General features: G+C 39.9%; 1 protein-coding gene across 1 annotated transcript in view; it reads right to left on the minus strand.

The window, feature by feature from the left end:
* Positions 1-11,119, minus strand: part of SLC38A4 (solute carrier family 38 member 4) — an 88,830-nt gene extending 77,711 nt beyond the window's left edge. The window contains exon 1 of the mRNA XM_075209088.1: positions 11,072-11,119. The gene's annotated coding sequence lies outside the window, so the exon portion shown is untranslated. The remainder of the gene's footprint in view (positions 1-11,071) is intronic.
* Positions 11,120-26,636: the final 15,517 nt, after the last annotated feature.

A 26,636-nucleotide genomic window follows, 5' to 3' on the forward strand; every position in this document is an offset into this window, starting at 1 on the left:
ATAAGGCCATGGTTGGGAATTGAACTCGTGACCCCAGTGCTGTAAGGCAGAAGTGCTAACCACTTAGCCATCGTGTTGCTCGGAATCCATAATGGATTCCGAAATGGAATCCATAATGGATTAATGCATGACCCTTCTTCCCATTCTACCAAAGCCAATATTGCTACCTTCCTCTCTGAAATGAAAACTATTAAACAAATCATCAAGAACAAGGTTACCAAGGCAAATGGGCAGACACAATAACCTTATGATACATAATGTACCTGAATCAGTTGGCCTCAACTAGTGGGTTACTTTTTACGTCTGTTTTGCAGTAAAGACCTACAAGATAACACATACAGCACTTTACTTTCTCCCTTAAAGTTCAATTGGATGGATGATTATTAACAGCTAGAACCCTTGATGATGCTGACTAATGCTCCGAAATTGAAATATCCAGACCCTTGCATTATCATCTCCAGGCCATTCCCCTGAACATAGTGCTACCCTTTTGCCTAAGAGAGCTCCGAAGAAAGTTTGCCACTGCCTCTTCCAAGTGAAAGTCACTTCCTATCACATTAGATGTTCTTGGTTGCTCTATTTTGGATCTACTTGTTCTCCTATGGATTATTTTTGAATTCCCAAATTGTATTTCCCCTGTTTCAGTTACTTCGAGTCCAGTTCTAAAAGCTCTTTGTTCTGGCTTCTTGAGGCTATCTCTGCTGCTGATCATCTGATGTCGAATGTGGAAAAGTTCTGTTATTATGCATATTCTCACACTTCAATTTGTATTACTTTCTACACAATTTGGTATTTTTCTTCATGTTGTTATTTCTCCTTTCACTAATGCTCCATTTTACACATATCTGATTTTATATTGTAATGGTCCTACTACGCACCTTGGACCCCATTTTAAACATTTACGTCCTTTCTGTGTGGCATATGCCAGTGCCACTATATCCACCTCTGGTTGTTAGGACCAGCTCAGACACTCTAGGCTTTTTAGCCACCTCCCCACCTGGGTCTGACTCTTCGGGCTATACATTCTGTTGACCCTAGACCTTGCTCTCCCATCTATCTCCAGCCCCCTCCTCTCCTCCCTTTCCTTATGCCTGAGGCCAACTCCCTGGGCTCCTAGTATCCCTGGACTTTCTGTCTCTATAGCATTTTTTTTTGAAGCTATGTAATCTCAGTTCCATAGCTATTAAATTCATAACGCTCAATGTGAAAGGTCTGAATTGACCCCAAAAGAGATCCACTTTATTCCACTCTCTTTGTCAACTCTTTAGCAACTGAAAAGCAGTTTTGTGTTTTTGCAAGACTCACTTCTCTGGTCCCTGTCATCCATAACCCAAATCTAATCGATTTCCATGTTCCTATAATGCTTGCGATCCCATACGAAAAAAGAAAGGAGTCACCATTTTGTTAAACATCTCACATTCACACCCAGGTCAGGGCTCCAGAGGAGCTTTCTATCATTTGGACAGGTGACTTTAATGATATCTCCTACAACTTTCTCAATGTTTATGCACCCAGCTCAAACCAAGCTCAATTCTTCCACAATCTGAGCAATAGTATCGCACCATCTAAGGGCAGAGATTTTAATATCACCCTTGATAGCCACCTGGACAGATCCCCCCAAATCAACCCTCCAGAGTACAGCAAATAATTCTAAAGCCTTAGGATCCCTCCTCGCCCAACACCTCCTCTTTGATGCATGGAGAGTCAAAGAACCCACTGCTAGAAACTATACCTTTTACTCTCCTATTCACGATGTGCACACATGCCTGGACATGATCTTCCTGAGTGTTGATTTATCACAACATGTCCTTGGTGTTGATATTCTCCCCCACACTTGCTCGGATCATGGCCCAGCAACTATGGATATTGTGGGCCTTTAGACTGAACAGCAGAAATTTACTTGGCGTTTAAATGAGAGAACTTTACATAATCCCCACTTAAAATTACAAATCGATACTGAAAGCCAACAGTATTATGACACCAATGCTAACGCACCAATCTCACCTATGCTCCTCTAGTACGTACATATGGATGTGATCCAAGGCAGTTTGATCACAGCAGCTATGTAGCTACAATAAGGAGGACTCAGAAATTACCTGTTGTCCATAATCTAGCCAAATTAGACGAGATCCCCAAATCTACAGGTTCACCAGAGGGCTATAACAAACTCATGGAAGCAAAAGAGAAGCTAAACCTCCTGCTTTCCACTAAAGAGGAGAACTCTTTTAAATATTTAAACCAAACTTTCTATTAAAAGGTTGATAGCTTCCAGGCTGAGACCAGGGCAATGTCCTTCGGATTAAATCACCCTCTGGTAAAGTTACACATGATCCTAATCAGATTAGAGAGTGGTGTAGACTCTATAACATCTCACAAAATGTATTCCCCTCCCCCTCTTCTGTAGAATCTACTCAAGACTTTTTCTCCAAGTGTAATTCACACAGGGTCTCTTCCAGTGCACTTGAGGTGCTGGGTGCAGACTTCACTACTCAAGAAATTTCGGATGTTATTTAAAACTGAAAATCTAATAAAACGACATGCCTGATGACTTCACAGCCACATACTATAAAACCTTCAATTCGTTACTCTCGCCTTATCTTGCTGAAGTGTTCAACAGTGAGGTGAAAGGTGAATCCTTCTCAAAAGAGGCTCTCGAAGCTTATATTGCTTTTATTCCGAAAGAAAGCAAAGATCCCTCAGATAGTGCCCAATACAAACGTATCTCAATCTTGAACACGGACATTAAGAGCTATGCGAAAGTCCATATGGAATGCCCCAATTGATCCACGACCATGTATGTTTTATATCGGGTAGACAAGCTTGTGACTTCGCCAGGCGAGTTATTAGCATCGTTCATTGTATCAACTCTAAAAGATCCCAGCCCTGGTGCTTTCTCTGGACTCAGAGAAAGCATTTCACCACATTAGCTGGCTGTTTATGCTAGAAACCATCAAGCGATTTAGCTTTGGTGGCAACTTTCTTCAGGGAATTCAGGCCCTGTATTCAAGTCCTTTGACCAGGGTCTCTGTAAAAATCGTACTATCGTCCCCTCTCCCAATTACTAATGCCACAAGGCAGGATTGTCAGTTATCACCCCTAATATTGGCTCTTGTGATTTAGCCCTTGGTGATGAGAATTTGTTTCTCCTCCGATATTAAAGGCATTGTAGTTGGAACTGGAGAATTTAAGTTGAGTTTATTCTCAGACATATACTCCTCACATTGACCTCCTCTCATACTTCCCTTCCAAACCTGTTTACTATCCTCTCTAGCTACGGAACCCTCTTGGGATAATAAGTTAACTTTTCTAAGACAGAATGCTCTTCATTTGCCACCTCCTACCCTGAAACTTCTTAAGAGTAATTTTAACTTTTTCTGGCAACATTCTAAAATCAAATATCTGGGGATTTATATCACCGCAAGATATGAATCTCTTTAAACAGAAAAACTTTCCCCCGAATGCTGAAGTTACTTAAGTTGGATCTGCTCAGACATAATGCCCCTCTGCAACAACCCTGAATTCTCTCCAGGGCAACGTCTCTCTCGCTTCTTACCCTGTCAGGAGAGAGGTATCAGGGTGGTTGGAGATGTCATTTATACTGGCCATTGCATCCCGCTGGCGAACCTACAGGAGAAATTTGAATTTCAGACTGTCAGTCTATTTGCTTATTTACAGGTGAAGCATTCCGGTGACTCCCTTTCTAAACCCGATGTTATGAGGTCACTAACCCCACTTGAGTCTCTCTGTGTTCACAACCCTCTTCAAAAAAGCGCTATCTTAATTTTCTCCTAATAACCACTAAACAGGCTGCTGCCGCTGTACACAAACTCAAATGGGAAGCTGGTTTGGGCAGGCCACCTGAGAAGTATGCCTGGACCACAGTGAGAGAAATGGTCTTGAAGACCTCAGACTCCTCCCTTGTAAAAGAGAATGTCTATAAAATATATTTTAGGTGGTATCTGGTTTCAACATAAGTGAAATGGATCTACGGTATGACCTCTTAGCAATGTTGGAAATGTTGTGACTAGTTAGAGTCTTCCTCAATATTTGGTGGTTCTGCCCAAAGATTACTCAGATTTGCAATGGTGTGGCCACCCTTATTAGTGATATTACCAAAATTCCAAGCTCTAAATGTCCATGGTGTTTTCTCCTTGGTTCTCTACTGGAAAAACTTGATAAATATTCTGAGAAACTGTCGGTGCAGATCCTTAATGCAGCCAGATGCTTGGTTGCTAAACAATGGAAATGTCCAGATACCCCTCCATACAGCATCTTCTTAATAAAATTTGGTATTTAGAATCTATAGAAATAATTGCAGCATGTTTCACATATATTTGTTATATGCGTACTTCGCTTTTACCGTGACCAGTTGTTTGCGAGCACTGCTGTTTATTTCATTGCACTGTATACTTGGCCTGTGACTGCTCAGTGACTTCAGTTTCATTGCCATGAACGCTGTCTATTACTATGCTATTGACAGGCCCGGCGCTCCCATTAGGCAAGGTTAGGCACTTGCCTAGGGCGCCGGGCTCTGGAGGACGCCACAGAATACTAAATGACTTTAAAACTGTGCGGCGACCGCTGACCATACCTGTCACGGCCGCCGCACAGCATTCAGATGCACGGGGAGGGGGGAAGAGGCTATTTTGTCACCACCGCCGCCTCTCTGCTCCGTCTCCTCCCCTCCACTTACTAGTGTCAGTGAGTGGAGAGGAGGAGACGGAGCAGAGAGGCGGCGGTGGTGAGACAATGTAAGGAGAGACGGGGTGAGGGGGGAGGAAGGAGGAGGGCGGCGATTTTTGCGCGGGGGGGGGCGGCGATTTTTGCTGGGGGGGCGCCGATTTTTTAAAAATGCCTAGGGCGCCGTGGACCCTAGCACCGGCCCTGGCTATTGATCACTGCCTGCCATTTTTTACCTACATACTGTATTGACATTCATTTGTGTATGAGTATCTCCTCTTGGTGCTCTGTATTAGGAAATGTAAAATAGTGTGTAGAGGAGCCATCACATCACACTCTGTACATGTTCACTGACAGTTCCCGTATTCAGATGTATTGTTAGGTTGAGCTCCCCAGGCTATCGTTACTCAGTGTGCTACAGAATTCTGTGGTGTCTTATAAATAAATGTTGCTATAGTAATTAACACAATTTACTTCCTTCAGCTGTAGTGATACACCCAGAAATATGTAACAGTAATACCAAATACTATGCAGAGCAATAATGCTCAGGAATAAGTAGAGTAATAAATACAACTGTAAGAATAATGCCTAGTAATATGACCCCAGAATTAGCCATGCTCAGTAATATGTAAATAAGTAACAGTATTGCCCAGTAAAAAGTCACCAATAAAAAAAGGCCCCAATATTATCTCTAGTAATAGCAATGACCAATAATTTTGCCTGAATGGTTTTGCCTTTTTGGCAGTCCACGCCTTCTTTGACTGTCAGAAAATTGGACCATACCTGTAGATCTCTATAAAATGTAATCATAGGTAGGTATGATGGTATAATGACACTAATTTTGCATATAGCTGTTTAGATCACTTTGAGTCTTACCTCCCATAATCATTTTCTCACAAATATAAAACAGTTAAATATTTGTAAAGGCAATGGAAAATGACAGAGTGCTGCTGAGCAGTATAATTACACCAACGACATGGTTGATTTGAATATCTACTGGAACACTGTCTCAGTTCAGGATCTGGACCCAGTCAGTTTAACTGTCATCATTACTGCCATCTCTGATCCTTTTTTGGTGGCTTCTTAAATGGTAGCAGCTGCCACCATAGCTTCTGTGAACATGGTGGACATGTCCTGGCTCTAGGTCCAGCAATGATCATAATGCCAAAGATAAATACTGGGCATATTGCTCCTCAGAGCTAGCAGATACCACCTTACGACACAGTACAAACAAAAGAACTTTCTCCTGAAATGAGAAGTGAGGGGAGGTTCTGTTAAGATATATGGTGAAGGACAGTCGTGATGGCCGGCAACTGACAGTCTTAAGATTTCTACAATGAGTAGATCAACTTTCATGTCTTCAGCTTGCAGTTTCTCTCCTCATTCCAACTGTATCACACCACCAGTAGCAAAGCTGTCACTCAAACCCTATCTTTTTAGTTAGAGAAGCACCAACCGTCATAACATGGCAACCTGCAGAAGAGGAGTGAAAGAGAGCATGGTGGACATATTTAGTCCATACTTTCCTACTCTCCCAGAATTTCCGTGAGGCTCACTAATTTTAAAGAGTCCTCCCAGACTAGCAACAAGCGTCCCGAATCCCGGGGCTTAATCGCGCAAATTGTGTCATCAAACCTTGCCCCTGCAGGGCAATGCCTCAAACCTCAACAGAGGGAGGGGCTATGGTAGCAATGGTGTCACAATGCCGCTTGCTACTTGATCTTGGCAAGTATGATTTAGTTAAGGATGCACTATACATCTTTACATCACAAGCTCTGATGGGAATGGAAGCGGTTTGAATAGCACAACATTTAATTTTGATTAACATATGAAGATCAAAGAAATTTTGGACTGACACAGATCTGTTAATCAGATAAGTTGCACATAGTTTGCAATATACTCTATGATACTAAAAAAGCAATATCACATGTTTTATTTATGTCATGATAAGAAATGTTATAACGCTACATGTGATCCATTAGGAATCTCTTTTATATATACATTGTGAAATGCATACTTTTTAGTGTTATAAATATTATCAGTAGGAATCATTCCCTTATTTGTGCCCAAAATTCCTATCCCTTATTGCGCCCATTACACAATCTATATATTTTCTATTGGTAAACGAGGAGTGTCAGGTAATCCTCAATCTGTGTAACTAGTGGCAGCAGCTCCAATACTCCTTCCCCCATCTGTTACAGACAGCCAGGGAGCGCTCACCGAACCAAACCTACACATGGTGAAAACCAGTGAAAGGTTTTAATTTTTTAATATATATATATATATATATATATATAGTTTATATACATACACACAGTCAAAGTGGAAATTTAGAAGGTAATAGTTTTACAATGAAGGAAGAAGGCAGTAGGAGAAGTAGCGGTATGGCATATCACCGCATACACCCCCACTTTGCCCACTATCTATCTCTCTATTTATCCAGCTATAAGCTTATTTATTTACTTTTACTGCTCTCAGTGTGGTGGAGTGCTCCAAAGAAACTGTCTCACCTCACTGTGTAGTGTACACATTGTGAGCACTTATTATGTTTAGCATTTAATGATATTTCTGTATATCATTTACTTATTAAAATAATGGGGCACAATGATTCACTCACTTAGGGCCTGATGCTGAGTTAGACATACATTCCTTTGCGTAGTATAAATTACAAATGTTGCACTGCGCATTCTCACAAAAAAAGAGCACATTTCTACATAAATGCTGATTTGTGCACATCTGACACTTGTGCCTCCTTACGACTAGAGAGGTAGAAGAAGGGAGGGAAGAGGCTAAATGCAGTAAGGGTGTGTTCATGCAAACACTACTGACGCGGTGAAGTACAGAGACACATATAGACCTGTAAAAAGCAATATCTTCAGTACCTTTAGAGGGCAGGTACAAGTGCATGCTGGTGATGATGTCACCACCACTAGTTAGCTGTTTCTGATTGGCTGATTGGTCCCCACCCCCACATCTACTCAGGTGAATCCTTTTTCCCCAGCCCACCTCTGACTCTCCTCCACCTATGTTTGTGTGTCTTATCTTGCGCTTGTTCTCATGTCTCTATCCACTGTGTCTTCTCTTAGTGTTGTACCTCTCTCTTAACCCTTCTGTCACATGTGTTTCTCTCTGCCCCCATTGTGTTTGTGTGTGAAAAATGTTTTTATTTACAAAACAAATTCAATTTATTTAAAAAAAAAAACCTCCATTAATTACAAAATGCTTTTTTAAAGCATTTTTTTTTTTATTGATACTAATCTAACACAAATGGTAACCCTCTAGAAATTCTGCATTTGCCCCTGTAGATGTCTACCAAGACAGTGCCATGACATGACATGCTGAGAGGCACTTGCTCAGTGCCAAAATGTCATTGCAAGTTATTTAAAAAGTGGAATACCCCTGTGAAAATCCTTTGTATGATCTTGCATTTGGAGAGTATCCTTTGCACCTGTGTTCAGCACTAAAACATTCACAAATTTTAGCAAGCCTGAAAGACTGGTTTGCACCCTCAACCTCCTCCCTTTTTCTATTTTGAAAGAACATTCCAAACCCTTCTGAGCAAACCAGCTCCAGGGTCGAAGACAAGGGAAGGAATCCCTCCATGGATCACAGCCGTGCCCTTTGGATGCAAGCAGTGTTGCCAGTGATGGGAACTCTGCCCAGTATAACAATGATATTGACTTAGACTAATGTTATCCTGGATTTACTTTGCAACACAACTATGTTGATAAAATTCTGATGCATTAATTTACTAAAAGTTTGTCTAAAACATATGAATGTCGTAACAAAACATGCGCTCAAGTCCTTTAAAGCCTAAGGGTGAATAAACTGAACTGCTTATGCTAGCAAATTGTCAGCTGTCTGTAGAATCCTTTTAGAAGAAATATGTTTAGTGCACAACTACAGTTTGTCACACTATGTTAGTAGGATATTTTCTGTAGTATGGAACTTTTTTCTTTACATTGGTAGAAATTTTACACCAATCGTCCTCATTTATGACACAGTACATGAATGCACTTTGCAATATCTGATGCAGTTTATGGACCTCCTATTCATGATTCCCTTTCGTGTTTCTATAATGGAGGGGCATTGCCCACACAACTCATGCATCCATAGCTATCCTCAGCCAACAAAGTTATAGATTGACTGTCCAGCTCTACTCTGAAGAGCAGAGCTGGACAGCGCATGTATGGAGGGATCATGTGATCCCTCCCTGTCACATGACATACCTTTTGCCGTCCAGGATGTTACTGCGCATGCACCAAGTTTTCGGTCGGCGCATGCGCACTAACAAAAAGAAGAAAAAAAGAAAGAAAAAAAAGAGAAGATCACCGCAGCGTTCAAAATTGAGAAAAGACTGCGATGATCAGGTGAGTCACCTCTCAGGGACAGCAGGTTATCGGCACTGCTGTCCCTGAGATGTTTTTTAATACATTGCCATTACTTTTCAATCCTTATCAAGGAGATAAGGATTGAAAAGTTTCAACTGAAAAAATAAATAGATCCCTCTGTGTTTCTGTATAGGCATCATTTTGTGTGCAGTTCATCTACCTATCATACAGGATTATAGAATGAACTGGCAGATTAAGAATAAAAGTTAATAACAATAGAGTGTGATACATCCAGTGGCGGATCCAGGGGGGGGGGGCGATCAGGGCGATCACCCCCCCTAGCAGGGGCTTGCTTGTTTTAAACACAATCAGAGCAGCGGGGCAGCACACTGTCACTGCCGAGCGGACCTGCACATACTGTGCAGCCGCCGGCAGCCTTAGAAATTAGAAAGGGGACGGGGCCTAAATCCCCCCCCCCTAAAATTGCCCGGGGTATAGCAATAGTCTGGATCCGCCCCTGGATACATCTGCACTATTAATAATGTAAGTTATTTTATTGTATTAGATAAGTCATCACTTCTCATCAAAAGTAATGATGTCAATCAGTACTCTAAAGAAAAACATGTGATACCATTGATTATAAGGATGTATAAAGTTACCTGCACAAAAGCACCAGATATTCTTTGCATTTAAGGAGTTCCCTTGGTAACATCTAATATACTTGTAGACTACAGTAGGGCATATATTTATCTCTTTTATAACAGTAAAGTTATTACAATGGTGTTGGAAGCGAATTCCACATATGCAATGTTTAGTGTAAAATATATGTTTAACTTTCATGTTTTTGTTTCTGTATACATGGCAAAATAAATGAATAGCGTAAACAATAGGTTATAACAAAAGCCGCTATATAAAATATTCATATTATTAGCTCATTGTAACTATATTACCTATTACAAGAATATTACAATTTACAACTGTATTTAGAAAGCAACAATATAGTCAGAGAGACTTCATTACAAAGCATCAGAATTTTACCAATCTAGTCCAAATTGGCAATAGTCCATATGGATTAAAAATTCTGATCCATATTGCATGTGATAAAGAAACAAACATTATTTTTTGTGATACTGATATGATTATTTTTGACCAAAAGCAACAAATGTTCCATAAACTATTGTCCATTTACACACTTAGCTTCCATTTTTATGCAAATGCTAAATTAGTAGACACTGGCATCGATGTCAAAAAAAATTTGGGTCTTCTTGTGTTCTTATAAAATAGCCTTACATAAAAAGGTTAATTAAATATCATATATAGTATGTAATAATGAAAAGATAGTACAGTATATTTAATCTGGCGTGCACAGCTGTATTTTGTACTAAATAGTTAGTTACCTGTATATTAGAATATTTGCTAATTGTTTTTTATTTTCCAGAAACAGTCCCAGGATTTAAATATGTTCCTGGAAATGTTTATGGCACGTTTTTGCTATGTACTAGTAAAATATTACTAAAGCAACTTCACCGCTGCAATTAAAGTAAGCAATGTTATATTTCCTGGATATACTGTAATCCACTACTCTTCTCCAGAGAGGAGTACCCAGGACATGTAATCTGGGTCACATTTATAATAATGTGACACAGGTCTGGCCATAAACATGCCACTGAAACATGAATTATCACAGTGAGTGTAACTCCAGTGCCAGTACTACATCCCTATGTTGCAATGCCATATCTCATATCATTGCTGTGCTTACAGGTCTGAGTTCATCAAGTACATTACAGTGTACATGAGACCTATTTCAGAGTCAGATAACTGCAATCACCACATTTACAGTAAGTTCTGTAGCAGTCTGTCTACCACTCTACAGTTCTCTGTCACATTAAATCCTGCAAAGAAATACATTGCCTTAAGCCATGATTGTATCACATGTATTATATACATATTTGTATCTTTACAATAATAATGATATTTAAGTTTAATTATCTAATATGTTTGCATACATTATCTTTGTCTGAGAAACTGCAATCTGCACCCAAAAAAATAAAAGTACCCACCTTATGCCGCAAAGTCTACAGCAGCTCAAGCAGTGTAAAGCCTGTGTCTGCAGAGTGATCTTACTCTCACTCAGTTGCTTTTTCTGAAGAGAGAAGGGTCTGCCTCTCAGCATCACATTACACAGAAGGCAGAACCTACTCTTAAAGGAACCCACCAACCCAAGTCCTTGTAATCTTTAACATTTTAAAAACCATCCGCAATAACTTTTTCCATATAAAAAGCAATGTTTTCTAAACTGTGTCATAAAATAAACCATGCAAATCTATCTATCTATACATGATTGGCTGATAGATATGTGCATTAATGAGCAGGTGTAGGGTGTAATTCATAAAGTAGCTGCTACGTGTATACTCGTTTATATCTTACATATCAAACTTGACTTGTCTTCAAGGACAAGTCAAGTTTTAAAAAAATGTGTTTTATTGTGTAAGCAGAGCAATATCTGCAGGAGTATTGGTTTTACAGTGTTAAATGCTTGGATACAAACCTAAATGATCAAGCAACTTGCTAAACCTAATATTAAGTAGAATAATATTTGGCTACTCAATTGCTTTAGCCATGGAACCAAAGGTAAGCTATCCACTTGCAGCATTATCATTATCAGTGATAAAGGTACCCCAATAGTGCCATAAGTACACCCTTGGATTCCAATACAATATAAATCCATGCTCTTTTGCAGAGCAAGCCGCTTCATTTGTTTTATTTCTTCTGTTAAGTGTTCTAAAGCAGTTAATGTGTGGTTAAATGTGGTTTCAACAATTTTTGCTAAAACTAGTGTAAAATATACAGGGCCTGAGTCATTAAGGAAGGTAAGGAAATAAAAAGGGGTAAATGTTCTCCAGGACAAGCCATGTTACAATGCAATGGGTGCAAATTATTTTTTTGTTTTGCACATAAGTTAAATATTGGCTGCTTTTTCATCTAGCTAGCATACAAATACTTGATAGCTTTATTTTTACACTGAAATTTAAAGTTGATCTAGGTCTAGGTCATACCTTATCCCAAATATGAATCTGTCCCCACATTTTAAATTTAGCTCCCCCCCCAATGCAACATGGTTTTGCACATGGGCAACATTACTCCTTTTTTATGCTTTGCTCTCCTTAATGACTCAGGCCCATAGTATTTGCAACAGTTGTTAAATAAAATGGCAAATGCATATGTGTCACAAATAAATTGCTTTTAATGTTGTACTTGCCCATAGGCCTCAATTGTAATATAATGGACCACCATAAGCATTGCTTCTTCTCTATTTTGAGGTACAGTCTTACAACACACAATATTTTGTTGTTGGCACATTTATGTGTGCTATTTTGGAAATACTTGTTCACCCAGTCTTGTTATCAAACTGACTCCATGTCACACACATTGTGACATTAAATGCTCTCAATGCAACACTGCATGCACTTTGCATACACAACATATTATTTTGGTCAATGTGTAATTAATTACATGTGGATTGGCCCAAGTCTGGAGAGCTAGAGTCATTGAATTGCTTAGGATTTGTAATACACACAAAGCATTTCACAGAAGCCCTCAATTATAGGACTGTCACATTAAGTGAGTTACTGATGGTAACTGTGGGTAATTTGGAGAATTTCTTCCCCAGAAGACTAAGCAAAGGGTAAGTCATGGCAATATTTGCAGCCTGTAAGAGGGAATATAAAGAAGGTTATTAGTATAGTATAACAACACCAACTGCCTCATGCCATGTCCTGTTGCAATGATTTCCCCTCTCTGTCTGCCTTTATTTCCTAACACTGGAGCTACTCATACCTTACTACATGAGACCACTTGATATGGCACATGTGCTACTACAATACTCTTGTTACACGTCCAGAGGACACACAAGAGAAAACAGGGGAGAGGTGGTTGGAGAGAACAGAGGAGAGAGATGGCTGGAGAGAACAGAGGGGAGAAATATCTAGAGAGAACAGAGGGCAGAGATAGCTGGAGAGTACAGAGGGCAGAGATAGCTGGAGAGAACAGAGGGGAGATATGACTGGAGAGAACAGAGGGGAGAGATATCTGGAGAGAACAGAGGGCAGACATAGCTGGAGAGTACAGAGGGAGGGATAGCTGGAGATCCTGAAGGATCCTCTTGGTATCCTTATAGGTTCATCTGGAGGTAAGTGTAAATCAAAGGGGGCTTTAATCCTTGTAGACTCTATAGGATTCATGGGAATATTTCTCCTTTGAAGGTGATAATGCTAATTGAGGAAGAAAGGACCTGGTCCAAATTCCTGTGTTAACATACATAATCCTATCCTATCATCCTATTGTTGATCAAATTGAGAACTTCCAGCAAAGCTTTATCCCACCCTTTAAGTCTGTGTTGGTGTTAGAATGCATATTTGCTGTTTTTATAAACCATTAAATCTATCAGTCCAACCAGCTGCTTGTGGATGGTATGGTACCCAATGGACACCATGGAACTAATTCATTAAGGAAAATTAAGCAAAAGTAAGAAAATAAGGTCAATTTTAAATGTGATGCCAGATTTATATTTGGGGTAGGACATGTCTTAGATCAACTTTAAATTTCAGTGTACAAATAAGTTATCAAATATTTGTGTGCTACATGAAAAAACAGCCAGTATTTTCCTTATGTGCAAAATAAGAAACTAATTTCCACCCCTTGCATTGCAACATGGTTTTGTCCAGAAAAATTGAGTAAGAAAACTTACTGAATTATTTGTTTAACTTTTCTTAATGAATCAGACCCCATGTGACTCCACCCAATCCTGGACTTCTTTTCCAGTGAAATGAGTGCCATTGTCTGGTTATATCTGTTCATGAGTCCCATAATATCTGGTTAATTTATACAACAAGTGTACCATTGTTTTCTGGTCTCTCTCTTTGTGGATGTGGCCACTAACTGACTACTGTAAGTGTCTGTTGCTGTAGCACAGTATTTTAGTTCCCCTTTCCCGGTCGCAAGAGGTCCTATGAAATCTAAATGCCATACTTGTTCTGCAGTCCTTCCTCTGTAGACACTGGCTGAGAGTAATCATGTCCTGGGCCAAGCCTCAGTTTCCACACACACAGGGAAATCTAAAATGACACTTCCCCTCATATGCCACTGTAACATGTCCCACCATGGACCCAAGTCAGGGCATTGACTGTGTTGCTGTTAAAATCCTGAGCATCTACATGTCCAACTTATATGTTTTGTTTCTGCTTTGATTCCAAAGAGATTCCAAAGAGTTTTCCATGTTTCTGGACCAACCCCATATGGTCTTTCCGTTCCATGTCAATTGAACTTGTTGCCAGGGCCATAGCAAAGAGGAATGCATAAAAGGGGGAAGCATAGGCCACCTGCTACTTGCCCATGCTTGAGACCCCAGGTGTATATGAATGCAGTGCTGCCACAGAGCAGCATAACATGTCAGCACCTGCCTGGCAACAGATGAAAGGATGTCTGGCTCCCTGCAGCATTGTACCATCATGATACTGTCGGTGGAAATAAGCTGCGAGGAGCCAGAAAGGCAAAGAAGAAACATGAAGAAGAGAAATGTGAATGATGAGAGAGGTAAAAGCTGGCTGGAGAGAACAGGGGGAGGTGGTGGCTGAAGAGAACAGGGGGGGGGGGAGTCGCTGGAGATAACAGAAGGGAGAGGTGGCTGGAGAAAATGGAGAGGGGAGACATGGAGGGAAAGAACATGAGAGACAGGTAGCTGGAGAAAATAAGGGTAAGAGAAAACAGGAGGGAAAGGGCTGAAGAAAAATGGGGGAGATGAATGGAGAGAACCAAAAGGAGAGGTGGCTTGAGGAAACGGGGGGGAATAGATGGCTGAAAAGAATTGGTGTGAGAGGAGGCTGGAGAAGACTGGAGAAAAGGGGGCTTAAATAAATGTGGGAGAGGGGGCAGGAGAAAACAGATAGGAGAGATGGCTGGAGATAACAGGGGGAGAGGTGGAAGGAGAAAACAGGGGGGCGATGTAGATGATGAATAGAATTGTATAGCCTCATTAATTAACTGCCCTGATTTTTGTTTCCTGCAGCTGTTGCTGATCCTGCTGTAATACGCTAAATGACATCCTCCATAGTCCTAGTGGTGATTATTAGTCATCAACCACTTCTATTTCCTCCTGCTCACTATCCCAGTCCTGATTTTCAATGTCTTCTCCTTGCCCTGGCCATTGTCACTAAATCTCGAATACATGCAACTGGCAACCTTTTCTATTTCTTCCAATTTGAGAGTGCATGTACTTCATAGTCCATGCACCTCTAATTTAGTTCTGATTTTTAGAGGAGGTTCTCATACATTCTTTTAGCTTTGTAACTTATCATTGGCTGTTTGTAGTTCGGTTTCCAGGTCATTCCAGGACCTTGATTCTTCCTGGAGCACTTGTAGACATAACTACCTCAACATAGCTGCAGCATTATGATCCAATTCAAGGAAATAGCCCTATATTTAGATTCATCATGTGCCCACAAGGATTATTGACCTTGATGGTTGCTCATATTTGCACAACACATGAGCCAGTGAGACCCAGGGCCCGAATTGGGTCCACTCCGGGGGTCACTCTCAGTTTGACTGTCTCCCCCCTCTTTCTTTAACCAGGTAACATTCTGTTCTCATAAGCTAATATGGTGATTATTGGTATTACAGTAACACCAAAACAAGTCTCAAACAAATACAACAATCAATATAATTTCCCAATTGAATATCATTGGAAGCCTGCTCGCAGCGCCATTCATGTACCTTGAAGCACAGTAAATTTTGTTAAAAACTCCCAGTGGTACAATAGATGCACACACAAAATGTAAAGAAATCACAGTTTTTATTGATGAATTACTAGACAGATACTTAGCTTTGATTATGTGGCCATCGTAATTGGTCATGGGAGGCATTGGCACATTCACGTTCAAGATGCCGATGGACATTTGCTAAATTCCCAATATATCAACAAATCTAAAAAATAAGGCATGTATAGTTTTGTCAAAATCTGAGATACTATCAAAACTACAGAATGTTGTGCAAGAAGTTACATGATTGAAACTGTTACACATTGTTTTAGGTAACATGTTAGTATAAGATTGGTTCTTAAAACGACATGTACAAACACATTCTTATTTATAGTAGATCTCAGTTGTTTTAGGAGATATACCTATTATTGTTAATTTGAAGTGCAGTTTCTTAGAAATCTCCTATATATTGACAGACAATATATCTTGATTATTTTAAAGGTTGTTTTAAGAGATAATTTTTTTGTAGCTAATTCTAAGTGCAGTTTTTTTTTTAAAAAAATCTATTGTTTATTATTTATATTGTGCCAATCATATTATGCAGCGCTGTGCTGAGAATTTGCAATGATTCATAGCAGTCCTTGCCCCATAGGATTATTCAGTCTAAAGTCCGAACCACACTGGCACACACTATGGTCCATCTTGTGAAATGCCAATTAGCCTACCAGTATCTTTTTGGACTTTAGGAGGAATCCAGAGCACCCAGCAGATAGAGAAAGGTGCCAAGAATGAACTCCCTGACCCCGGTACTGTGAGGCAGCAATGATAAACAATGTATCACCATGCTGACCCTCCTGTAATGCTGAGCTGTGTAATTATTAGATATGAGTGGTTTGGATTATGTGAAATCCGACGTTGGGGATCCGAGTGAGTCGTGACTCGATTTCTCCCACCAAACTCAGATGTCAAAACATAGTGAAACGCCATTTCCGTGATTTTTTTTTTCAAAACTGTTGCGAGTTTTGGATCGCCATCTTAGAACAGACAGCATGTAGGTAGGAGTTTAGCTATGGTGCTCTGCTCATAAAATAGCGCTCAGAGTGAAAATGGGATATAGGAAAGTAGTAGGAAAGCAATAGAATCATGTCATTATTGTAAAGCAGTTCTGTCAGCTGCAATAGTTTGCTGATCAATTACTTGTAATTTCAATCATATTACACTTTACAAAGACTAGTAACTACTGGTTGTTGTTAATACATTTCATTGCATATATCTAATAGCAATAGACAATAGATACAGACTGAGTTAGATAAATATCATTCTGCACTATCTAGTATATTCTTTGAGACAAACAGTGTTTTTGCTGTCAGACTATAAGCAGCAGAATCCAATAAACAAACAAACAGATTTATTTCTTTTAAAATTAAAAGTTTTTCTAGTGAAAGAATTCTTGTGTGGGGCAGGGACAAGTGAAATAATTTTGAAAAAAATGGGTGTTTGCATGTGAGATTCAACAGCAGTTGTACACCCCAAAGAAAGCAAAAATATACTAATCTTTTATATTTTCCAATACTTTTATATTTTGGAAGGGTCCTTCAGTGAAATCTATATTTAAAAAAGGCTGTCTGTGAGGGTCAGCACACAGCTGGACCCCCTAAAAATGCTATATATTCTAATCTTTTCTATTTATATTTTGGAAGGGTCCTTCATTGAGATCTATATTTAAAGAAGCCTGTTTGTGAGGGTGGGCACGCAGCTGGACTCCCCAATAAAAAAGCTATATATTTGTAACGGCTAACAGCTATATCATAAAATTGCAGAACAAGGAGTAGAGGTCTTCACCTATAGCAGCTGCCTTTCCCGTAGAGCTTGTTGCGCTCACAGGTATTCAGATGCTCTCAAGACTTAAACTCTAACATAGTGCAAGTTTATGAATTACCGCAGCATGGAACAGGAGGTGGGGGTTGAAGGTAGCGATGGTGAGAAACAGGCTGGGGTCTAAGGACTGAGGCAATAAGCGTATGAAAATAACAAGGCAGGGGTCAGGGCTGGTGGCAAGTAACGTTTTCAAATAAGAAGGCAGAGGTCAGGGCAATAAGCATACAATCAAGGTTTGATAAACAAGCCAAGGGTCACGCACAGAAATTCAATCCAAGATTCAGCAGAATGGGCAGGAGCAGGTCAACTATCTGGTACAGAAACACTATAACCAGCAGGGAGACTAAGCTCTCTCTGACTTATATACAGGAGTAGACCAATGACAGCCTAGGGGCAAGCCCTGACATTCAGTACCAGCAGCTGCCTAATTAATGCAACAACCCTCTAAGTGCAAATGAAAATATTTAACTAAAGCTGCGCACATGCCCGGCACAGTCTAACAATGGAACGCGGTGCTACATCTAAGCTGGCCTCTAGTTGCTTAGAGAAAGTCAGGACGACGTCACCGGAAGTGACGTCCTGGTCATCATGATGACGGCCGGGAAGAGGACTGTTGGCACTGCCGCGACTCATAACAATATTCTAATCTTTTCTATGTTTAAATACATTTATATTTTGGAAGGGTCATTCACTGAAATCTATATGTAAAGAATGCTGTTTGTCAGGGTCAGTACGCAGCTGGACCCCCCCAAAAAACGCTATATATTTGTTATGACTGCCTTTGTTTTGTATCTGGCAGCAGTACCTATAATCAATCAGAGGTGCTGCTGCTGTCCTGCTCCTGAACTCTGCAACATGCCTGAAGGAGTTAATCTCCTTGTCTGATGCTAATTAGAACTGCACCTGTTGCACTGCTTTAAGTACCTGCCTCTCTGTGTGCTCTGGGCAGTTCATCCATTTGTTCCTGGCTGCTGCTAACCTGCTCCTGTGCTATTTGGTATATACCTGCTGGACTGAATTTCTGTGTATGACTCCTGCCTGTACCTTGGACCTTGCCTGCTTGCCTGAGACCCCGAATCATTTGCCTGTACCTTGGACCACGTTGTTTTGCCTGTTGCCCTGACCTTTTGGACAGACTTCTGGACCTTGCCTATTTGCTTGATCTCTGCCTGGCTATTTGGATTTGTTTGTCTGGTCTCTATATGATCCCTGGACTCTGTCTGCTTTCCTGGACAGCCTTGTGCCTTCTGGACTGGGGTAAACTTATTATACTTGTTCCTGCCATTTTACTATACAGTCTCTTTTGGAACCTGTTATCCATGGATTTGAGTTATCTTTGTTAATATATTTACCTGAATAAAGACACTTTGCCTTACACTTCCGTTGCACTTTGTGAATGCACTGGGATTCATAACAATATTTTAATCTTTTCTATTTTTCAATACATTTATATTTTGGAAGGGTCATTCAGTGAAATCTATATTTAAAGAAGTCTGTTTGTGATTGTCAGCATGCAGCTGGACCCCGCCCACGCAAAAAATGCTATATATTCTAATCTTTTCTATTTTTCAATCTATTCAATTCTATAACATTTGCTGTCACTATATAAATAAATGAGGATGTTGAGAGATAAATGTGGCCTACACCCCTAATACTAAAATAAGAATATTCATAGAGTATTCAGTTGCCAACAGCATGGCTTTCAATACCTTGTTTTACTTATATACTCTGTGCCATAATGCTGCCCTTCTGAATAAAACCAGGGAACTCGTATATATTTATGGGGAGGGAGGGTGCAAAAATAATTCCCCCAGGATAAGCTTCGTCTAACCCCAGGGTAAAGGTGACTGTCTGATACTTGCAGTGGAGACCCATGTACTGTATATAAATATGGAATGTATATAAATTATATTTATATGTTCTATTAGTCATGTGTAAGAAATACGTAAGAGACAGTTCAGATAGGCCAATAATTGCCCTTCCCACACATGCAAGTATGTATAATACTTACATTGATGCAGATTTGGTTGCCCAAAATATGTCTTGACAATGCAATTGAAAGTCCACATTCTGCAAAATTAACAGGACAGATTTTGGACCTTGCAAAGAATACATGTATAGATGAAGATATGATGGATGATGATTTAAGCTATGTGATGGAGTTAGAGAACCATAAAGTATGGTTAATTATCCTTCATTAAGACAACAGTGGACAACAACGGACAGCGGCATTATTAGACATTTTAAGAGATGATTAGAGGGCACAATGTTAAATTGTGCAAGTAAAGATGGCATTGTCCTTTGAATGAGGTACATCTGTGCCATAATGCTGTCGTTTTAAATCAAACCAGGGGACTTGTAAACATTTATGTGAGAGGTAGGGCAGAAAAATCATTGCCCCGGGGTAAGCGTTGTACAACTCCGGGGTAATGGGAACTGCCTAACACTTGCAGCACAGGCGGTCCCCAAGAAGGAGTGCATTCACTCTGACGTCTGAGCAACCGGAACACCTCACGCTGCTTCTGTGCCCCGGCTAATGACAGGCAACCAGGGCGCTGCTGTAATTAAATTATTGCTGCCTATTGAGTGGACGTGGAGGGCATGCTCTTGGCCCCATTTCTCCTATCTCCGTGCTACTGATTCCTGCTTATAAACTTTTACTACATTCAGTTAAGTCCTGGAGGCATCCGAGTATCTGTAAGTGCGTCCAATTCTATGGGAAAAATGGCTGCTATAGGTGAAGACCACTCCTGCTAGTTCTTAAAGCTTATGACAGTTACTAGGAAGCTATAACAACGTAAAGGATTGTATGCTGGGATCAGTGGTGTAATAACAATCAGGAGAGGGCTTGCAAATTTTAGCCCGGTGGGCAAGTCTCGACTCAGCAGCCTATTTTAATGGGAAAAAATGCAGGTGCCTCAACGACCCACGCCAAGGTAGCCTATTATGGGACTGGCCTGGGGTGGCATATGCACCCCTGCCCCCCAGCCTAGCCTGCCCCTGATAGAAATCTGACCTTCCACTGTTTGGTTTTGCTATTAGTTGTTAGCTGAATCGCATTGCTCTCTCCGCCACAATTTTTGTTTAAATAAAAACTGTGACTCTTTGCCAAATTTACATTGGTGTTCCTGTGGTTTTTTATTTAGTCAATTAGAGTAATAGTAAGTCTGAACATATGAAGGAGGTTTGGGTGCAATGAAATGGAAATATCGACACTTTTTAGTTTATTATTTTTTTCAATTGAATCAGAGAAAGCAAATGCATTGATGGCGAAGTTACAAAATCTTTTATTAAGACTGCTCTTTGGCTAACATTGGTTAAAATTGGGACTGTTGTGAGGGTATCATTAGAAAATAGACTGGAAAAGACAGGACATGAATGTTAATGCTATAAATAGTAACAGGAGCAGAAACAGCTCAAAATTACATTATTTTATCTATTTTTCACAATTTTCAATTCAATCCAGATCCAAAGCCAAAACCAAAACCTTTCGTGTTTGTTCAACAAAACCGGTAGCAAAGGCTAAACACAAAGTTGGACTGGAACCGACACTGGTTTTGAAACCAAAACATAAGAGTCAGCGCACATCTCTAATAATTATGTGTTATGGACATTACTAACAACTATTAGCCTAGAAAGAGTTTAACATAAAGTAATTGATAGAAAAGTAAAGATAGTGATAGCATAGTTTTAATAACAATTTTTTAAAGATTTGATTCTGGAAAAGTCCCAGGATTTTAATTCTTATCTACTCAGCAGTACACCTTTTCTTGTTCTGTAAGCTGCATTGCAGTTCTCTTTTTCAGATTTAGTTCAATTCAGTTATTGTACTTGCAATCCAGGTTAGTCGAGACTACTCAGACCTACCTCCCTTTTCTCCCAATAACACTAGGCCCACTTCTGAAGTGCTGCCTCAGCCTGTGCAAAGGTTTGAGGGTCGGTGGATTGGGGCTGGTCATTGGTGTGCAATGAGCCTTAGGAGTCTTGTACAATGAAACTGCCTTTTCAATGGGGCTTGGGGGTTCTGGTTGTGTGCTACACAGCAGTACACTAAAATATGCAACTTTAAAAGCTTACTCTGCAGCCAATAGGGAAATTACCCTTTCATTACTTACCAATGTCCTGCTCCCTTCTCCTCCTCCTCCCTCTTTCTCACTGATTGCCGGGTGTGACGCAATCGTTATGTCCCAACGATGTCAGTGAGGAACCTCGCTGAGAGGAGCGGCTGCCAAAAGAAAAGAAGACAAAATAAATGAAATCCATAGGAAGGTAAGTGGAGAACAGGATGAAGAAGGTAGGGGTGTGGTACGAGATTCCAAAGACGATCATTCTGACAACAATAGGAGCAACAGGAAAATTGTGAAAGCTCTAATCCTGACATCGAGGAAATACAGACTTGATAAAAAAGTGACAGACAAGAATTTTGGCAAGAGAACATGCCACCACTGTGACTCACGTTCTTAAAATTGCGACAGTTACATTGCTGCTATTAAGGGGGCAATGCGATGACCCAGCGGCTCTGTAATGTACAACCCTTCCTAAAAAATATTACACAGCAGCCGGGTCCCCACATTGACCCCTTACTAGCAGCAATGTAACTGTCACCAACAAGTCTGTATTTCCTCGATATCGGGATTAGAGCATTCTCAATTTTCCTGTCGCTCTTATTGTTGTTGGAATGACGGTCTTCGCAGAAAAGACTACCAGTGAAAGGTGGCACAGTGTGATAATAAAGAAAGGGGCACAGTATGGTGATGAAGAAGATGACAAAGTGTGGTGATGAAGAAGGTGGCACAGTGTGGTGATGAAGAAGGTGGCACAGTGTGATGATGAAGAAGGTGGCACAGTGTGATGATGAAGAAGGTGGCACAGTGTGGTGATGAAGAAGGTGGCACAGTGTGGTGATGAAGAAGGTGGCACAGTGTGGTGATGAAGAAGGTGGCACAGTGTGATGATGAAGAAGGTGGCACAGTGTGATGATGAAGAAGGTGGCACAGTGTGGTGATGAAGAAGGTGGCACAGTGTGGTGATGAAGAAGGTGGCACAGTGTGGTGATGAAGAAGGTGGCACAGTGTGATGATGAAGAAGGTGGCACAGTGTGATGATGAAGAAGGTGGCACAGTGTGATGATGAAGGTGGCACAGTGTGATGATAAAGAAAAGGGCACAGTGTAGTGATAAAGATATAATGAAGGAGTGGAACAGTCTGTTAGGTGGTTCTCGGTTTACCAAAATTAAATTTTACATAATGTGCTGACTTAAGATGCTGATGACATGTTAATATATACTGTAGTCTGTAAGCATAATACCACCCTGTAGTGGCAATACAAATATGCTTGTAATAAAATGCACCCATCATCTACATTAATTGAATGCAGCCATTTTATAGGCTGAGCTAATATTGCAGCCTAACCATTCATGGCGTGAAGTGCCATCATATTTTAGTGATTCTCCTTGCATGTGCCAGTCTCCCTGCCTTCGTTGGGTTTCGTTTGCAGGTGTCAAAGCAATCCTTGTTCTGTTATTGCATCTCAGGATGGTGATAACATAAAAGATAATGAAAAAGCATTTTTTTAAATTTTTCAATACTTTAATATATATATATATATATATATATATATATATATATACATATTGATCGATAGATAGATAGATTTATTTAAATATTTTTATTTATTTGTAAACTATTTATTTCCGTATTCATTTGTTTATTAGTGGAAATGAAAGCCCAAGTCTGGGGTTTCAGACCCACAGGGCATGTGCAAACCAGCTATCAGGCACACACATGCTCAAATCCCCTGAGACCGGCACGCAGAATAGCTAAGTTAAGCATTGTTGCTCTCAGTCAGTATCACCAAGGCAGCTAAACATCACTGTTACGGTGATTGATAGATGGATAGCAGTTTTTCTATTGCTGCAATACGAGGCGATAGAAAACCACTGTTATCTCCACTTTTTAATAAATAGGCTCGTTAGTGAGGCCTGGGGAAAAATCCAAATTATTACAACAGGCCTAATCACTGAGTGGGATTGAGCTACTAATGGTCTCCAGGTTTGTAGGACCCACAAGACAGCAGAGACGAATGACTATGAAAGCGTCACAGGTTCAATATCGAACTAGAGCTGCAGTCCAGAGGGGGTGTGTCGCTGTATTAATATGCATACTAACCCTGGATCTTTTTTCAGACCACATAAACATAGATACCATGTGTTGCAGGGCCCCAAAGGTCTTGGAGGGGATTCTAATGGACAATGCTTGAAAATGATAAAATAGTGTTGGAAGGATGTTGATTTTGACTGAAGTAATTTAACCAATCCAGGAAATAGGAATTTATTCCAGGACATTTGATAGTGGCCAGGAGAGGGCATAATTAGCTTTGAAAAGGTTCTTCCTGATGAAAATTTCCAGATAATTAAGTTTACTCATCTGATACTTAAACTGATAAAGCAGCTGCGTGCAACACAATATATATATTTTGTGATCTGACAGCGGCTCCATTATTAAATAAAGTCCAACACGCAGACAACAAATTCACAGCAGTATGTACAATTGTGAAATCCCAAATCTGACACAAAAAATAAACAATGTGCAAGTTGCAATAGAAATGTGGTGCAAGGTGAGGTCTTGTACAACTGAAATTCAGCTATACATTAAATGAATCAAATAACGGCTCCTCTATTATCTAAAGTCTGTCTTGCAGACAATAAATGCACAGCAATATGCACAATAGTTAAGTATTGAATCTGACACATAACAAAATAAACTGTGCAAGTTGCAGTCAAAGTCTGGTGCAAGGTGAGGACTAAAGCTGGGTACACACCTCTGCAATAATTCTACAGATGCTATGTCTCCAATGATTTCATCAATAAATTGAAAGTTCCGATGAGCATTACAATTCATGCATACACACCTACACAATTTATCTTCAGATCTGTGATCTTCATCTCTCATAAACATCTGCTGAGAAGACATTGTTCCATCATTGTTTGTGATTTTTAGGAAGTTTCTAAAATCAAATCAACAGATGCAATGTGTTTTGGTACAATAAAACATTGGCAACTATGGGTTTAGGGGTTTACATTTAGCCAGCCCTTGCTAAATGTAAACCCCTAAACCTGGGAGACCAGCACAGATATCCTGCTTGATGAAAGATGCCGGCTGCAAACGTTACAGATAAGCTTTAAAGATAAGCTTTAAAGATCTTATTTTTGGTACGCATATATTATATGCATAAGGTCTTGGCGCTTCAAAGTGTGTATAATCATATATAGCACTGTACAGATAAGCTATAAAGCTTCAATATCTGGTATGCATATTGCACATATAAGGTGTTGGTGCTTTAGAGTGGTGATCACTCTATGTATTTCCATCTATTTCACTGATCTCCAGGCAAATTCTGTTACCCTTCATTGTCACTCCAGCATATTCACGTGGAAGTTGTAATTTCTGGGCTTGTGGAACAGTCACTGTATTTGTGCCTCTAGAAATACAGTATTATACTATGTGGCGCCCCATGCCTTCTGTTTTGCTCTAGATTTTTCCAGTTCACCATCTGGACCTTGGGAATAGGCAGCCGCCTGTACAAAGGCAGAACGTTATTCTACAGAGACTATATTGGGACTTTTGTATCTATTCAGAGTTACGCGCTGTAATATCTATTTGTTGTGCTATATATATATATATATATATATATATATATATGTATATTAACAAAGCACAGGATTCACTGGAGCCTCACAGAGCTTGGCTGAATCACTTCACTGTTTATTAGCAGTTCTCAGGTTGGGTTGAACAGTTCCAGCATTGGTTCCAGCAGACTCATCACATCACTCCCACAACCCTACGTCTGGCTACACAGTAGTTCCCACACTACTAGCCGGCCACTACCTGGCATCGGTGGTCCCGCCGACAAATACAAACAGTGTGTTTATTGCCCACCCAAGCACTGAAAACAAACCTATTATATATACATGTGTGTATATATATATATATATATATATATATATACACACACACACACACACACACACACACACACATATATATATATATATATATATATACACATATATATATATATATATATATATATATACACATATATATATATATATATATATATATATATATATATACACACACACACACATATATATAAATATACATACACATTGGATGAATAGTGATTAGAGTTCAAAACTGGAGTTGAATAGACAGCACATAAATAATCTGAGAGCTATAGTCCAGAGTTTAAGTGGCAAGGAGTCACCCTTGCAGCGAGTCTAAAATTCACAGATATAATAAAACAGCAGTCAGTATAAGAAGCCATTGTCTGGCTCAAACGACCCAACAATAGTGGAACTTCCAGCAAGTCTTCAGTAGTTTAAGCAAGCAGTAGGCATTGGTCAGCCTCAAAGCCAGTAATCAGTTCATAAGGGCAATTAAGTAGCAGTCAGCATTTAAAACCCGGAAGACATATAGGAAGTAACCAAGCTCATCACAAAAATCCATTGTTTGATGAATAGTCAACAATCCAATTCACAGATAATGTTTGCTTGACAAGATACAATAAAGAACTGTCGAGTTCACAGCCAAGGTAGGATAAACATTTACAGGGAACTGGAAATGCTAGACACTAATCCAAGAGATTCAGTAATCTGGCAATTTGTGCTTGCAGTTGACAGATTCTTATAGACACAGATGAATGTCATCACCTGTGACGATATCACTACTCATTAGAAAACGCTCTGTGTCCTGTCCCAAACTGGTGAAGATAGTGTAGCAACGGTAAATGACTTATATACATAGTAACATAGTTGATGAGGTTGAAAAAAGACACCAGTCCATCAAGTTCAACCTATTTTGGATCTCCTGCGATACTGCACTTATATTTGAAATTCATCCAGAGTAAGCAGCTGCTAATCTGTTTCAATTGTGAAAATCCCCCCAGACCCAAAATTGCAGTCCTATTTTTATCCTATATCCACTACTATCC

Source organism: Mixophyes fleayi, chromosome 4, assembly GCF_038048845.1.
Source record: "Mixophyes fleayi isolate aMixFle1 chromosome 4, aMixFle1.hap1, whole genome shotgun sequence".
In the NCBI taxonomy this organism is placed as follows: domain Eukaryota; kingdom Metazoa; phylum Chordata; class Amphibia; order Anura; family Limnodynastidae; genus Mixophyes; species Mixophyes fleayi.